This window comes from Triticum aestivum, chromosome 2D, assembly GCF_018294505.1.
Source record: "Triticum aestivum cultivar Chinese Spring chromosome 2D, IWGSC CS RefSeq v2.1, whole genome shotgun sequence".
Classification (NCBI taxonomy): Eukaryota; Viridiplantae; Streptophyta; class Magnoliopsida; order Poales; family Poaceae; genus Triticum; species Triticum aestivum.
The window spans coordinates 3,004,262-3,019,975 of NC_057799.1; the positions used below are offsets into that span (position 1 = coordinate 3,004,262).

At 48.4% G+C, this 15,714-nt stretch overlaps 2 pseudogenes; one reads left to right on the forward strand and one right to left on the reverse strand.

Annotated features, from left to right (window-relative positions):
- Positions 1-6,005: 6,005 nt before the first annotated feature.
- On the reverse strand, positions 6,006-8,236 carry LOC123050900 (acyl transferase 15-like; annotated as a pseudogene).
- A 3,631-nt stretch (positions 8,237-11,867) lies between these two features.
- LOC123048126 (oryzalexin E synthase-like) lies at positions 11,868-13,510 on the forward strand (annotated as a pseudogene).
- The last annotated feature ends 2,204 nt before the right edge of the window (positions 13,511-15,714 follow it).

A 15,714-nucleotide genomic window follows, 5' to 3' on the forward strand; every position in this document is an offset into this window, starting at 1 on the left:
TCACACTGACCTATGCAGATTCCGTACAGATCACTTTGTGCTCACAGGGTGGAGGTTGCTGGGTTGATCGATCTGTTCTTGTCCGACTGTTCCATGCAACACTCGCCCCATGATTGAAATAATGCATGGTTAGGAAGATGATGGTATAAGGGACATCGATCTGGTGAAGACTCTTCCCACAACTGCCTCTCGGCCGGATAGACCACGAGGCGCGTTCCTTGGGCACCTCCTCTGATGATGCGCGACCGTGACTAAATCAATCCCGAGGCATGCCGTTGTTTTAGATAATGCCAGCCCGGTGGTCAGGAGGAGGTCGGTCTTTTTTTTTATTGCCTGAGGGAAGGGAGGTGGGTTTTCTTGTGCGTGCGGGAAGGTGGGGACGGATGCTTTCGTATGAGGGATCGAGGGGTGTGGGGTGGACGTACCACATGCGGTCTCCAACTCGCCTTAAGAGGAGACATGGTAAAAAAACTTCCTACTAATTATATACATCCCTAATTAAGTGCGTAACTAATTAATTAATTGCATTAATGGCTCAATTTCATAATTTATTTATGACGAAAAAGTAATACTTAAACATACTTGATTAATTGGAAGTGTAATTATTTGTCTGAACAATTAATTGCCCTTGATTTTCAAATTGGTTCGATGCTTGGTTTCTATTTTCTTTATTTTCTTCTTGTGTGAGGCAAGGGAGGTGGATTTTCTTGTGCCTGCGGGGAGGTGGGAGCGGATGGGTTTCTCGTAGGGACGATCAAGGGATGGGGAGTTGGACATACCGCGTACAATCTCCATCTCTCCTTTCAATAGTTAAGATACGGTTGAAATATTACCTACTAGTATTAATTATCTGTATTCCTAATTAAGTGTCTAACTAAATCATTAATTGAATCAATGGCTCGATTTCATAGTTGATTTGACGTGAATAAATTCCTACTTAATGGGACTTAATTAATTGCACGTGTATTTAATTTTCTGCCTAATTAATTGGATTAATAGCTGTCAGTGTTGCCTCTCGCAGCGCCGTTCTTCTTCTTCCTCTTCGTTGCTTCTATCTTCTCTCAAGAACACAAAGACACAGACCTGGACCGAAAGCACACACGCATATACCAAGGGAGACCAGAAAAGCTTTGCTGCAAGGCTCTCCTCCTAGCTTGGTGACACAAATGCTACGTATTTTGCCCAGTCCTCACTGTTTTACTTGTCTCATTACTCACATCACTATATATACGCCAAGTTCAGCCAATATTCATTTCTGAGCTCGGGCTCATCTGCACCCGGTCAAGCAAAAATTCACAAACAATACAAAAATAAATTTAAAAAATCCAAATTCTCTATGTGTGGTAGATAATTTGGTGCGTGAGATGCACTCCAAATTTCAGGTCATTTGGACATACGAGTAGCTCACAGCCAAAAAAGACAAATTTGGGTCAGAATATACATGAACAGTGAACATTTTTACGGATCAAAATTTGTCACTTTTGCCGATCTCTGGTAAATTTGGGTCAGAATAGTATATCAACAGTGAACTTTTTTACGGATCAAAATTTGTCATTTTTGCCGATCTCTGGTAAATTTGGGTCAGAATAGTGCATGTCCAAGTGAGTAAGGATTTTGCTAATTAAACAGACAATTTGCTCCTGATCTCTGGTAATTGGACTAAAAGACTGAATGGTTTGACAGAAACTTCCTCCTGTTTTAACAACTAAAATTGTAGACGGTTCTCCTTGTCCACTGTTCAGAAAATCTGAAATGTGCGCTATGTATATATCAAGTTGATATTGCTCTGGCTGGACAAATTCTATGAAGGCAGGATCTTAAAACATAAAAGACAGAGTTGACGATCAATGATTTTCGAAATTGGGGACAAACCTCAAGCAGAACATGAAATAAACATGTAATGCTTGAACCCCATACACAATTACAATTTCGGTTCACATCTTAGAACAACAAAAAAAGTTGCGGGTCCAAGAATCAGCTTACAAGGCTGTGTAAAAGAGTAAAATGGCAGTGATTTTATAGGGGGAGCAACATTTTCAATGTGTACAGATTAAGTGGAGTTAGTACCATCTTTCCCCATGCGTTGAACGCTAGAAGAACTGTCAAAGTATTCTTCCAAAGCTTGCACAAGATGATCTGATGTGGATCCGCTGAAAAACACAAAATTCAAGCTGTGAGCTATCATATTCGGGCTCTAAAAAAAACTAGATTCATACTGCCAGTTACCGAAATCAAGATAAAGACTAGTAGTATCAATCTGTCCATCACATGAACAAACAAATACGATGAACCGTGCTTTGTGCACTCGTTATTCAAAAAAGAGAATACTTGTATGAACGTATCCATTTTCCAGACTAAATTCATGCCTACAACGAATTTTCGATCTGCAATATATGCATTTTCCATATGTAGATATAGGGTGTTGGATATGTGGTACGTGGATGTGAACTCGATTACTTGAGGCGTGACTGGTCACTGTCCGCGGACGCGCCAGGGGGGGTGTTTGAGGGCCCAGATTTGCTGTCTGCGGCTGTAGATGTTTTTAGCTATTTTTTCAGCGATGTCAACTGATAACAACAACGCATAGGATATGCATAGTTATAAAAATAATAAGTGCCACACGTGTGGCACGAACACATGACAAGTCCGAATGTTTTTTAAAGGCTAGTTCAGTGATGCGAGGATGACAACTTTAGTTGTCAAGCATAACAACTTTTTTTCAGATGATAAGTTATGTTTTTTAGGGCTTTGTTTTTCCTTTTGGGGTGGCAAGTTTTAGTCAAATAGTATTTTTCCAAAATTTTCACAAAGGTTTAAATAATTGTTCATTTAAAATTTGTTTAGAAATGTATAAAAAAATTTAATGTTTTCAAAAATGTTCACATTATTTGAAATATTTTTCTCACGTTTTTTGGGAAAGATAATGAAAAGTCCACAAAAAGCCGGAAAAAGGATAGAAATCAGTACTTCATTTGATTCCAACCCAAATTGTGACCTAAGGCGCCCTTTGGTCCTTCCACCCTACCCGATCTTGCTATTTCTGGGACAATAGTTGGGCTGCCAGGTTTTGTCCAGCACAACCGGGGGCCTTGTCTTGGACCCGTCCTAGACAAGACCAAAAAAGGAGAGCAACTAATTAAGGAGTACTCCTCCACGAGCCCTCGCAAGGGTCACTTGGGGTGGGCCAGGAGTGAGCCACTTGGCGTGGTCTCAGCCGCCGCCACGTCTAGCATTTTGGACGGTTCCTTTGGATTTTATTTTTTTCTGTATGGGTTTCGGCTTTTAGATGATTTTGGCTTTTCGTTTTTCCCCTGTTTTCCTTAGGATTCGGAAAATAATTTGGAATAAAAAATTGCGTGAGAAAACATATTTTATTTTCTTCCACAAGAGGCACAGATTTACTTCTCGTGGAGCTACGGATTTGCTTCCGCGAGAGGCACGATCGTGCCTCTCGGAAAAAGGGGAAAATGTGTTTTCTTTTTTTCCTTCCGCGAGAGACACATATTTTCTTCTCACGGAGGCACGGATTTGTATCCGCGAGAGGCACGGTCGTACCCCTCGGAAATGGAAAAAAGCGGTTTCCTATTTTTTTATTCCACGAGAGACACATATTAATTTTTTGTGGAGGCATGGATTTACTTCCGCGAGAGACACGGCCGTGCATCACGAAAAAAGAAAAAAGGGTTTTTATTTTTATTTTTCATGAGACGCACATATTACTTCTCATGTTGGCACGGATTTGCTTCGTGCTTCTCGAAAAGGAATAAAACATGCTCTCGGTTCTGTTTTCTTGTCTGTTTTTTTCGTTAAAAATAAGTTTGTCAAAACATGGGACCTAGTTTTCAAGATCTCTATGCAACGAAGCCAACGGTGAAAACAATTCAATATTTAGATGCACAGTTTAAGAGATAAAACGTTTTAAATAAACGAGTCTACGAAAACAACAAAAACTATCAGGTTGCGACGGGTGACGAGTGATTTCGCCGAATATGTATTGGGAGAGCGTGTGTTGGTAGTTTGAGAAGGCCGAGGCCAAACCTCTTCGTGACGCTAATCTAATTTTCACGGAACTTGACTTGCACATAACATAAGGGCAATGATCTGCGCCGGCGCACCGGCCCAATCGTTGGACCGGTCAAGCTCCAGTTGTCAGATCTGGCCCCCCGAGCCGTCAGATCCCTTCGTTCCCAACCACTCCCATCTTCAACCTCCCGCACGGAAAAGGGAGAGGCCCGCCTCCGCACGCGCCAACTGCCTCGCCTCGCCTCCTCACCGCCGGTCGCCGCCCCTCGCCGCTGGTCACCGCCCTCACCTATGCCGCCTTCATGCGTTTCTCACCTCCGTGGATGCAGCAGCGTGCACCCATGGTTGCACTCGTGGTTGCAGGCTTGCAGCTTCGGGGGAGATGGCCACAGCTCCGGGGGAGATGGCCGCATCTCTAGTGGCGCCGGCTGCCGGCTGCAGCACATGTCGTTGTGCTCGCGCTGTACCTCGCTGTGTGCCCACCCAAGGCTCTTGCTGGTTCTAACCAAAAACGACGCCGGTTGTAGAAAAAAAGTTCATCGCTTCCAGCAAAAAAGCTTACCGCTGCAGCCCGCTGTCGTCATTGTAGCAAAAATGTTAACCGGATGTAGCTTATGTGGTTGCCGATTGCAGCAAAAAAAATGACGTGGTTGTAGCAAACACAAAAAAAGGAAAAAAGTTTCCATCGTTTTCAGAAAAGCTTCGACGGTGGTTTGGAAAAGCTTCAATCGTGTATAAAAAAGCTTCAATCCGTTAAGAAAAAATGCTTCAACAAGACCTGCGACCAGAGAAAAAGTTGCAAACATTGACAGAGAAAGCTTCAACCGTATATAGGAAAAGCTTCAACCAGCTACCGATGATGGAAATGCTGTGGTTGCAGCCCGCGGTCACCTCGGTCATCACCTTCACACACCCCGGCCTCCGCAGCGTTGCATCAGCGTCGCCGTGGTAGCACCCCGTCACCCCGGTTGCAGCATCTCCCGTGGTTACCCCCCCCCCCCTCGGTCGCCGGCGAGATGGGATGGTCACCGCGCAGAGCCGTGGCGAGCTTCGAGCGGGGAGGGGAGGCGTGGTGCTGCGACCGGGGGCGGGGGCGGGGAGGGGGGAGGGGAGGGGGAGGAGGGGGTAGAAGAAGAGGGCGGCGTGCGCCCCCGGTGAGCTGCGCGAGATGTGGGGGAGCTGCGTGAGATGTGCGGGACGCGATGAAGGAGACGCGAGGAAGAGGAAGTGACCGGCCCAATGTTCCGCCGGTGCCCCGGCCCCAAACGTTTCCCATAACATAATGGGTACTCCTTATTCACAACTCAACGACAACGACAATGGCGAACTAACTCAGTTCATAGTTACTCCTTATTCACAGTCAGATCATAGTTACTCAGGCGCACGATGCATGTGCGACCTCGGCGAGCAACGCGGCGGCGTGCTCCACCCTGACGCACTGCAGGACAGCAACGCCATGCACAGCAGCGTCGACTGCTGCCAACGCGCCACCACCCTCGATGGGGCGCCACCGCCAAAGTCGGCATCGCCGAACATGATGTTCCGCCAGCTCGTCACCATCAGCGCGTTGTACCCTAAATAATTCCCCATGTAGTTTAACCAAGGCCGGGGGCCACGGCACCTACAATAACCAATGTAGCTTCACCGCTGATCGTAGGCCTCTCATATATAGCAAGGATAAACACATGATGTAACATATGCCAACATAATAGCACAGAAACGCAGGGGAAGCCGGCAGTATGTGCCGGCGTCTAAGACTATTGGATAGCGGTGTCGTGGGGATGAGCGACCATAGTCAGGCCCCGGGATGTAGCCAACAAATTTCGGTGTCTTACCTCGTGTGATTGCTTAGTCCTCGGACAATTAATGATACGCCTCGGATTTATTCGAAAAACTGGAACAACTCAACGACAACGGTACACCACCACACCACCCCACACATACATACATGCCAGCAACAATTCAGCTCCTAATTAGTTAGTTCAGGCGCACGATGCATGTGCGAGCTGGTCCAGCTCGCCAAGCAACGCGGCGGCGTGCTCCGCCCTGACGCACTGCGTCAGCAGCCTCTCGCCGTCGGCCGCCGTGGCTGCCCTGCAGGACACTAAGGCCATGCACGGCAGCGTGGACTGCTGCCAACGCGCCACCACCCTCAACGGGGCGCCGCCGCCAAAGTCGGCGTCGTCGAACCTGATGTTCCGCCAGCTCGTCACCATCACCGCGTTGTACCCGAACGCCGCTGCTATCTCCTCTGTTGGTGTCTACCCCTTGCCCTAGCTCTCTTTCTCTCTCTCACTTGGCTCTCCCTCTCTCTTGCTGCACTCACATGACAGAAGAAGAAAAAGAAAAGGAATACACAGAGGACACGGTGGAGTTTCCGGCGCACGTACGCCCCGCCGCACGAACGGCGAAATTTCCCCGAGCTCATACTCGACTCCATAGGCCACGGTTACAACGATCGACTCGAGGCTTTTATAACCGGGCCTGCGCTGGGCACGACCCACGCGCTCCCACCCTTGCTGGCGCCCCGATCGGCCCGCTCCGCTCGCGGCCACCTCGCGCACGAATGCGCACGGCTCGCGGCGAGCCCGCAGCGATCACGCCCGCCTCGCGATCCCTTAACCACCTGGACCTAGTCCTACTCCAGCCCGATGGATGCGCACACGCACGCACACCCCCGAGCTACGCACGCACACACGCACGCAACATGGACACTAGTCAGACACACCCCAAACCATGGCCAGACTACACACAAGTCGGACCATGACCATACAATGGTCAGACTATGCCTAGTCTATGACTCACGCCACCACAGACTACACCCGACACGCCCAGCTCATGCACGCACACGCTCTGGACGTAGTCGCCGTGGCTTATTGCCCATCATCCTCCTCCCCCATCCCGTCCACCGCGCCGCCGCCGGCTGTCATGCCTCTCAGCAGCTCCGGGACTCCGCCCTTGGCGCGCTTGATCAGATCCACCAAGCCGTTCATGCCTTCGTCCCCGGCGCCGGCGCCGGCCACCTCTCCTGTCGTCGCGAACGCCAGCTGTGCGACCGCGCAGTTTCCATAGTACCCTGCCGCCACGCCCACGTGCTTGCGCACGTTCACGGTGAAGGCCAGCGGCGCCGGCGTGGACATGTCATAGCCGTCGGGGTCGTCACCGATGATCGCGCGTGTGCGGCACCGCCACAGCACGGCGGCCGTGGCCTCGAACGTTGTGCAGTACCCGGGCTTGTAGTCGGACTTGATGCGGTCGATGAGCTTGAGCGGGGCGATGATATCTAGGTAGACGAGGCTCTGGCCTCCGAGGTCCAGCATGAGCCACTGCTTCGCGGCGACCACCGGCGGCGAGAGCAGAGGAAGGGACACCGCGCGGCCGTCCCTGACCGGCGTGACGGACGGCACCGACGATGCATCAGCTTCAGCGCGGGTGAGCTCGCCCACGGCCTGCAGGAACTGCGCCATGCCGGTGGCGTCGGCTAGCGTGTGGTTCCACGTCACGCCCACGGTGAACCCTCCGCAGGAGAACTCGGTGACCTGCATCAGCAGCATCGGGTCCGTGCTCCGGCAGCCCTCAGGTGCCGGGTAGTACACGGCGAGATCGTCCAGGAGGCTGGTCGAGAAGGGCGCGTGCAGGAGCCCGTGATCATGCAAGGCACATCCGGCCGACGCGGCCACGAACGGCACACCCTCGCCGGTGCACGCGACGTGCAGGAGCACGCCGTCTTCTTCGTCGTCGGCGAGGCGGCCGGCGATGGTGTGGTAGTGGGCGAGCGCCCGGGAGAGGCCCTTCTTCCACGGGCTGGTGAACCGAGCCGTCGAAAACCAGGAGCACCGTCGCCAGGAAGTCCACGTAGGCCGCGTCCCACGACGAGAGTTGCACCACTTGCGTCGCCGCCGTCTTCCCCGGCACCAGCACCGGCTCTGCCGATGGCCGGACCATCACCGGCGAGGACTTGCTCATCGTGATTGCTAGCTAGCTTAGCTAGTCTCGGTGGTCTTGACGTGGAATGGATCATGGTTATCATCGTGAGTAGTATATATACAAGCGGAGTATGTACTTGGCTCTGTCACAATTAATTGATTGGGCCGATTCACTAGTGCCACTTGAAATACATTTAGAGCGAGTACAATAAGTTCATGTAACCTGGTTATAAGAGTTAAAACAATTTTCTGCTAACATGAATAGGAGAGAAGATGAGCCGCACCATGCGCTTCTAGACATTATGTGAGAGTGGGATGTGCGTCATATAGTAATAAAGTAGCACCTCTTTATATCTAACTATTGTACTTGTCGGCTGTAAGATTAACCATAGATGACATGGAAACATCATATGACCATAGATGACATGGCAACATCATATAACCATCAGCTAGCTGTACTATTGACCGTGCTCTTACTATAATTAATTTTTCACACTTGAAATGCATACATGTGCTCTCTTTTTTCATTCCTGTGTTTTTTGTAATCCCACGAATCAACTAGGGATTTCTTATTTGTGCATACGATTATGTCGACTTTTTTTAACCGGATTAAGTCTGAGCTTTTGGGTAGGCATACGCAGTATCCTATTTTCTTATAATCCTAAGTTTTGTTCTCAATAGTTACATTCGTTTACTGAAAACATTTGCCATCTTAAAAAATATTCGGCGCCGTAGGAATGCAATTTAGGTCCTTTTGATTTAACACGAAAAGCACTAATATGATTCACACACATCAGTGCTTCACTTCTTTCTGAAGAATAGTTGTGCTTTCACGTGTCGTGCACAACTTGCTCCACTTTTAGGGAAACACAAAACCACAACTGTGCTTCACATTCTGAGAAAGCACAACTGTGCTTTCACATTTTGAGAAAGCGTACTAGCACTTGGCCCAAATTCTATAATGTAGTGTGTGCATACAGTTTCGGACAACCATTATCCTTAGCTGAAAAGATAGGTGTTACCTCAGCACATGCACATGGGAGCGAGACAAATCTGCATGGAGGGGTATTTTGGTCCATAGCATAAGAGCTAGCTCATACATTGGTATTAAATGCTAGGATCTATGCGCACTATAAATAGGAACGGATGGAGTATATTAATGCGGACCCTTTTTTCCAAAATTATTGAACTTTGAAATGTGATTATGAATGTTTGTTTAAAGGCTTCATGTACGCCGAGCACCAAAATGCTGCACTCAATTCAATTGCACTAATATTTTCCAGATGTGCCGCTTTCAATGTTTATACCCACAAACGTGTCATTATCTAAAGCCATGATCACGATTTCCTAGCACGCATGGACGATTGTGCTCAGCTGCTTGTTGCCGAACCAAATTAAAATATGCGAAGCGTGGTTCGCGTGGTGTGCCAACTTGTCAAGTGCGTGATTTGGTATGCTATTTCTTATTCTCTTCATTCTATTTCATTTTTTACAAAGACAAATTCATAACAAATGCATGATGCTCAAAAACAGATCCGTATTTTAGGGATGCTAGTTCCTCCAGGGCGACATTTTCCGAAGACCATGAAGAAATGACTTCCCGTCTTGTGTAATCATGCCTGATTCTACCTATTAAACCTATTAAATAACCGAACAGATTGGTCTTGTGCGCCATATTCAGTCTTGCTGTAAAGCACTAACCTCCCATATTCAGTCATATTTCAGCTAAGACTGAAGCCTTGAGCTGCAGCGCCAAGTCTAGCTAGCTTGACAATATTTCGGGCATATTTCAGCAATTGTACATGGAAAAGTATTTCGTAGCAATTTTTTCCGAGTCGAACAGCAATGTAATTGTACATTGAAAAGGTTTCGATGCTGAAAGAAAGCATGCGTCGTCATTATACAATATAACAGAACTGTGTGGAGCATGTGCCTCGTCATCTTACTGTTTTTGATATGCAAATACATTGGAATTGTCCATTTTTACAGAATCCATGAAGCTATCTTGATCCTGGATTTCCTAAATCAAAGATGACTATTTCTTGGGGTGCATTCTAGCTTACATGTACTTATTTATCCTTGTCCATATATGCATTATTTATTCCTCCTTCATACTCACTTTTTCCTCATCTTGGTGTCTCGCAAGGTCGTTGTCATCCTGTCTTTTCGAACAACACCATGCAAATGGGTGAAGAGGTTTTGTGTTTCGGCTGTACTCGAGTTTTTTTTTCAACCTCTCATTCTTGTGGGTAGCGTGGGTACTCTATGCAGCTAAAAATGAGGAGGAAGAGAAGATGACGGCAGATGCAAGTGGTAAGGGGACGTCCCTGTAGTTGATGGGAGAGAGGGCAGTAGTGGCAACAATAATAGACGATATTTTGTTATTGCAGAGAGAAGAAGATTTGGAGAAGATAAGGGAGCACCCGCATTAAGGGAGAGATCAAGAAGCCCTGGTGGTTGCCCCACTTTATATATAAAGCAACGACTATACGTATATACAAACATCCACACAACACACAACACCACCACACATAACAAACACAAAAAGGCAAGATACAAAGGTGCTGCTGCACCACAACATCATCCCAAAGCCACCAAGCACACAACAAATGCACAATACTTCAAATCTGCATAGATGCAAGACTTCGAGTACAAGTAGATATCGGTCCTGGTGGGCAGACTTCCCGTCTGTTGGTGTACCCCCGGTACATGGCACCGTCACCCTCCCTCGCGCTAGTATACACATGCTAGCGGTAGCCCGGCTACTGCTGCTGCCACCCTCCCTCTCACATGAACAGGCCAGACGCCCTCCTCCCTCTCCTTGAAATCACTAATTAAGGGGCACCCTTGCAAAGGTCACTCCCACCTCCTCTGGTGGTGACAAGTGGCACACCGCATGTGCAACACTTGTTCAATTCGAGATATTTGGTGAGATTTCTTCCCACGCACATGGGGAGATGGGTGGGATATTTTTATTTCTTTTTTTCGTCCATTCAATTTTCAAAATAATTTCTCTCTTGAACAGAGTGCAGAAATCACGAGCCGTTTTCACCATTGTGTTCCCCGCGTCCAGTTTTAAAACTACATCCCATGGTGATAGGTTTCAATGAATCTTTATTGGGAAATATGTTGTAGTGCTCCAAAACAGTAATAACCCTTGCTTCAAAACTGAACTGTACTTCACTTTTGGGGGAAGAACAGATCTAATTTTTCACGCGAGCCACAACCGTGCTTCACGCAGAAGCACATCTATGCTTCAGTTTTTGCGGAAGCACAGTTATGCTTTCATGCGAGGAGCACAACTGTGCTTCACTTTTAGGAAAGTAAAAAACCAAAAAAGAATATGTCAATCTGGTTTTTTTTGAATATTTAAAATGTGATTTCTGAATGTTTCAAAAAAAGACATCATGTAGCCTGAGAACCAAAATGTTGCACTCAATTTAATTGCACTAAATTTTTCCATATATGTGTCATAATCTAAAGTGATGATCATACCCGCGAGGACTAAAAAACCATAACCTAAGGTACTGACCAGAGTGGAGGCATCAGGATTTCCCTCCTCGTCGGTGGCAGCCAAACCGGCAGGTAGAGCGGAGGTGAAGCCTGGCGGGAGAATTTGCCCTAGCCGACAGGAAATAGGGGAGGAAAAGCTAAAGATGTAATTGCACTAATATTTTCCATACCGGCCGTTTTCAATGTTCCTACCCACATAACGTGTCATAATCTAAAGCAATGACCACGATTTCCTAGCATGCATGGAGATATTGGATATACATGGTGCTCAGCTGCTTGTTGCCAAATCAAATTAAAATATATGAAGCGTGGTTCACGTGGTGCGCCAACTTGTCAAGTGGACAGGCAGATTCATGTATAAACACGCAACACATGATTGCACTCTCCATACTGGTAGCTAGCGCCAACAATGTGGTTCTCGGCATTGCTGGCTTGCATAGCAGTAACGACGCTGATCACCATTCTGCACAAACACAGCCGAAAGAGAGTTTCTCCTCCATGGCCCCCGGGCCCTGCCGGACACCCCATCCTCGGCAACTTGCTCTATGTCATCGGGCCGCTCCGCAATAACCCACACACCGCGCTCGCCTCCCTCGCTCAAACCTATGGACCCATCTTGTCCCTCCGCCTTAGTCTGACCCGCACCATTGTGGTGGTGTCATCCGCCGCGGCGGCTCACGAGGCCCTCGTCAAGAATGATGCAGCGCTCGCGTCCCGGCTTGTGCCAGACACCGTCTGCACCATGTCGTATGGCGCGACGTCCATGGTCTTCCTTCCAAGTTCCAACCCGCTGTGGAAGCAGGACCGCATCATCATGGGGGCCCGCTTCTGCTCCGGCCGGGGCTTGGACACAATCCGGCCCATCTTGGAATGCCATGCCGGGCATCTCACCGAGTACTTGAGGGCATGCTCTGGCACCGGCAGGCCGGTCATAATTAGGGAGGCCGTGAACCGCACGGTGCTCAATGTCATATCCAACATCCTCTTCTCCGAGGATGTGGTGGACTTGCGTGCGCCGGGGCCCCAACCTTTCAGGGGACTCATAGTGCCGGTACTAGAGGAGTGGTCGAAATCCAACGTCTCCGACGCCTTTCCATTCCCCTCACCAATTGACCACCTCCTCGGCTCTCGCCGCCGCATCTCCATACATCTCGCCAAACTGTTCAACTTCTTTGACCAAGAGATTGTTCAGCGCCGGTTAGCTAGAACTGGCACTGGCAATGAGAACACCAATGACGTGTTGGACATTCTCCTCGCGCGCCAAGCCATGTCCAAGCTCACGCGGCAAGAAATCATCACGTTCCTAACTGTATGTATGTTCATTGAGTACTTGTTTCCTTTGCACGTATTGTATGTACGTGGAATGTTCATTTGTTCTATTTCTACACAGGATATGTTCATCGCGGCAAGTGACACGAGCACGGTTACTGTGCAGTGGGCTATGACGCAGCTACTGCGCCACCCAGAGAAGATGGACAAGGTACGGAACGAGCTCGCAACATGCCTTGCAGCCGGGTCGAGTGACTTTGTCAAGGAGAGTGACCTCGACAACCTTCCCTATCTCCATGCCGTGGTGAGGAGACGCTGCGGCTGCACCCAGCAGTACCATTGATACCGCGGGAGGTGGCTACCGACGGAGTGTCACTGGGTGGATTCCCCATCCCAATCGGAACGGGCGTCGTGGTCAACTTGTGGACAATCGGAAGGGACCCTACGGTATGGCCTCAATCTGACAAGTTCGTGCCTGAAAGGTTCTTGGCTGCAGGTGCAGGCGATGCCATGCACTTTCAGGTCAAGGACGACTATATACCTATAAGCCATTCGGCGCCGGCCGAAGGGTGTGCCCTGGAATGGACTATGCTCTGCGATCAGTGCGTCTGCTACTAGCCTCACTTGTGCACAAAACAGAATGGAGACTACCTGATGGCATGGCACCCGAGGATATTGACCTCAACGACCGCTATGGCACTGTGCTGAATCTTGCTACGCTACTCCGTGCCTTGCCAGTGTCCACCGTGTGACGTGCATGATTACTCTAACAACATTGTCTGCCGACATATATATTTCCTATAGATCAATAATCTTGCGGGCTCGTTTAATTATTGAGATGCTATTATCTGCCGACATATTTCTTTTGGACGTCGATAACTGCCACACGTGTGGCATCTAGGGGGTATCTGCCGCACGCCCCGTGTGGCATCGACACAGGCCCGCCCGCACGAGCACGTCCGGGCGCACCCCGCCACAGCCCGCACGTTCGGTGTGCGGCGCGATCGCCCGCATGAGCACATCCGGGCAAGCGACCACGCGGCCCGCACGACCCGTCTCGGCCGTCGCCCCTCCCCGCCTGCGAGCCACACGCCCCGCGTGGCAGTAACCACGCGTCCGCGCCACGATTGCTATGGCCCGGACCCTCTTCCATGTACGTGTAACTCCAGTTGCCATGTCGCTGAACTACAGTTGCCATGTCGGACAACTGCAGTTGCCATGTCGCTGAACTACAGTTGCCATGTTGGACAACTACAGTTGCATGGTTGCTCGTAACTCCAGTTGCCATGTCGCTGAACTGCAGTTGCCATGTCGGACAACTGCAGTTACCATGTCGCTGAACTGTAGTTGCCATGTCGGACAACTGTAGTTGCCATGGTTGCTCAACTGCAGTTGCCATCTCAGGTCAAGTGCCGGATGCCATTTCTGGGCAACTGCAGCTGTTGCCATGTATGGTCTGGTCTACTACAGTTGCCATGATTTAAAAATTTTGGAGTTGCCACCTACTAACACTAGACAGTTGCCATGTAGCACTACAAAACATGGCAAAAAACATGTCCGGGGTAAAAGAGAGTTGCCATATGCTTACAAGCACACTAGGGCAGTCGTCATGTACCCTACAAAAACACATGGCAACTGATAGCTTTTGGTGTGCGGGAGAGGAGATGGGCATGTGGACTACGGTGGTATCTTTAGGAGTTGCCACCTACTAACACTAGACAGTTGCCATGTAGCGCTACAAAAACAGACGTGACAACAGTAACATGTTCGGGTAAAAAGAGAGTTGCCATCTGCTTACAATCACGAATAGGGCGGTTGCCATGTAACCTGCAAAAAAACATGGCAAATGACACTTGGGTGTGGGAGAGTGGAAAAATGGGCAGTCGTGGGAGATGGAGGACAGAAGTCGTGCGGGGCGTGCGGGCGCGACGGCAGTTCCACCGCACGCCCCGAGTCGCAACCGCTGACCTCGGAGGGAAAACAGCGTGCGAGCGAACTCCCTCATACGCCACACATGCGAGTTGTCCTACGTGGCACACAAAATCATCCCTCTCATGCCAAGATTCGTGCAAAAGACACTGGCTGGCGATCGAGGCGTGTGGGCGAGTTGGCTAACGCCCACACGTGTGGGCGTTAGTGTTTTCGTTCTTTTGAAAAAACATGTAATTTCTCATATACTCTTCCTAACTTATCTCTAGTAGAGGCTTCCTACCCTTTAAGTCTTGTAATCTATATATATATATTGTTATATACTAGCCCGCGAGGCTTAGCAATACAACAAGCGATTCGACCAATTGTCTCCTCGCTAACCCTCTTACATAAAATATTGATACAGAAGAGAAATTGAATGTCCGAGGTAGCGAAATCAACTATTCCATGAAATCAAGTAATTTTTATCAATATCGTGTGGGCTTGTTTAATTATTGAGATGCTATTATCTGCCACATAATTTTGTTGGAAAAAACTTATAAGGCTTGTAAAGTTCAACTAGTCCAACAAGAATATTAGCTCAGAAGCAAAATTGAATATTTCCCAGGCAGGGAAATCAACTATTCCATCACCGCAAAAAAAAACTATTCCATCAATTCGAGTATTTTTTTAATCACTTCACCATCTTTTTCGATCCGGTGGTGACAACGAGAGATGGAGGATTCCGTACAGTTTGATTTTAACATAACGATTAGAAAACTAAGAGATTCTTGGTGACAATAGTTTGGCAGATGAATAGATAGTGCATTACTTATTTCGGTGCAAGTTTGTTTACGTCCTGTGCAACGCCACGATATAGGCCATCTAGAAGTTTAGCTTGGAGTTCGCTTTATTTCACCGGGAACATGTATGTGCAAGTTTGGGTCATCTGGAACATGTGTGCTTCCCGTATATATACCTATCTTGGTTGCCAAAACAAGATCAGAACTAGATCAGATAAATTAGACAATTAGTATGCACATAACTTGAATATTAATCACCCTGCAAAAAGAAC